Source organism: Nerophis ophidion, linkage group LG16, assembly GCF_033978795.1.
Source record: "Nerophis ophidion isolate RoL-2023_Sa linkage group LG16, RoL_Noph_v1.0, whole genome shotgun sequence".
NCBI classification, from domain to species: domain Eukaryota; kingdom Metazoa; phylum Chordata; class Actinopteri; order Syngnathiformes; family Syngnathidae; genus Nerophis; species Nerophis ophidion.
Genome location: NC_084626.1, coordinates 48513939 through 48515733, shown reverse-complemented (window position 1 = coordinate 48515733; position 1795 = coordinate 48513939). Strand labels below are relative to the sequence as shown.

The 1795-nt window shown below is 27.4% G+C and overlaps 1 long non-coding RNA gene across 1 annotated transcript in view; it reads left to right on the top strand.

Annotated features, from left to right (window-relative positions):
• LOC133535496 (uncharacterized) overlaps window positions 1-1559 on the top strand; it is a 4169-nt gene extending 2610 nt beyond the window's left edge. The window contains exon 2 of the long non-coding RNA XR_009802235.1: window positions 1-1559. This exon is cut by the window's left edge and continues 319 nt beyond it. This is a non-coding gene — a long non-coding RNA (uncharacterized LOC133535496).
• Window positions 1560-1795: the final 236 nt, after the last annotated feature.

Below are 1795 nucleotides of genomic sequence, written 5' to 3'. Positions count from 1 at the left end.
GTTGTGTAAAGATAGTTTTACAGGAAAACTTGTAGCCCTGTTTTTTTATTTTTTATTTTACAGGGGGAAAAAGTCGTATTTCTACAAAAAAAGTTCTGATTTTGCAAGGAAAAAGTGTGTAAAAAATGTTTGGAAAAATAAAAAAAAACAATGGGAAAAAGATGTATTTCTACAAAAAAAAAAAAAAGTACAGATATTCCAAAGAAAAGGTGTGTAAAGATAGTTTTACCGGAAAAGTTGGAGTACCGTTTTAGAAAAAAATAAAATAAAATTAGAAGGGGGAAAAAAAAAGTATTTTTACAAAAAATTGTTGTGATTTTGCAAGGAAAAGGTGTGTAAAGACCGTTTTACCGGAAAAGTTGTATTGTTACAACTTTTTTCCCTTGTAAAAAAAATATTTCTACAAAAACAAGTTGTGATTTTACAAGAAAAAGGTGTGTACCAGAAAAGTTGTAGAACCCTTTTTTTAAATGTTATTTTAAAAGGGGAAAAAGTCGTATTTCTACAAAAAAAGGTGGTGATTTTGCAAGGAAAATGTGTGTAAAAACCATTTTACCCAAAAAGTTGTAGTTCCGTTTTTTTTTTAAAGGGGAAAAAGTCATAATCCTACACAAAAAAAGTGGTGATTTTGCAAGGAAAAGTTGTGTAAAGATAGTTTTACAGGAAAACTTGTAGCCCTGTTTTTGTTTTTTTTATTTTACAGGGGGAAAAAGTCGTATTTCTACAAAAAAAAGTTCTGATTTTGCAAGGAAAAAGTGTGTAAAAAATGTTTGGAAAAATTGAAAAAAACAATGTATTTCTACAAAAAAAAGTACAGATATTCCAAGGAAAATGTGTGTAAAGAAAGTTTTACCGGAAAAGTTGGAGTACCGTTTTAGAAAAAAATAAAATAAAATTACAAGGGGAAAAAAATCATATTTCTACAAAAAATAGTTGTGATTTTGCAAGGAAAAGGTGTGTAAAGACCGTTTTAACGGAAAAGTTGTATTGTTACAACTTTTTTCCCTTGTACAAAAAAATATTTCTACAAAAAAAGTGTCGATTTTCCAAGGAAAAGTTGTAGTCCCGTTTTTTTTGTTTTTTTACAAAGGGAAAAAGTCATATTTCTACAAAAAAAATTGTCATTTTGCAAGGATAAAGTGTGTAAAAATTGTTTTACTGGTAAAGTTGTATTGTTACAACTTGTAAAAAAAATATTTTTCTACATAAAAAGTGGTGATTTTGCAAGGAAAAGGTTTTTAAAGATAGTTTTAAAGGAAAACTTGTAGTCCTGTTTTTTCAAACATTTTTTACAAGGGGAAAAAGTCGTATCGCTACAAAAAAAGTTGTGATTTTGCAAGGAATAATAAGTGTATAAAAATAGTTTTACCGGAAAAGTTGTATTGTTACAACTTTTTTCCCTTGTAAAAAAAATATTTCTACAAAAGAATTTGAGATTTTACAAGGAAAAGTTGTGTAAATATAGTTTCACCAGAAAAGTTGTAGTACCGTTTAAAAAAAAAAAAGTTTTACAAGGGGAAAAAGTCGGATTGCTACAAAGGAAAGTTGTGATTTTGCAAGGAATAATAAGTGTACAAAAATAGTTTTACCGGAAAAGTTGTATTGTTACAACTTTTTTCCCTTGTAAAAAAAAATATTTCTACAAAAGAATTTAAGATTTTACAAGGAAAAGTTGTGTAAATATAATTTCACCAGAAAAGTTGTAGTACCGTTTAAAAAAAAAAAAGTTTTACAAGGGGAAAAAGTCGGATTTCTATTAAAAAAAACGTGCCGATTTTTCAAGGAAAAGGTGTTT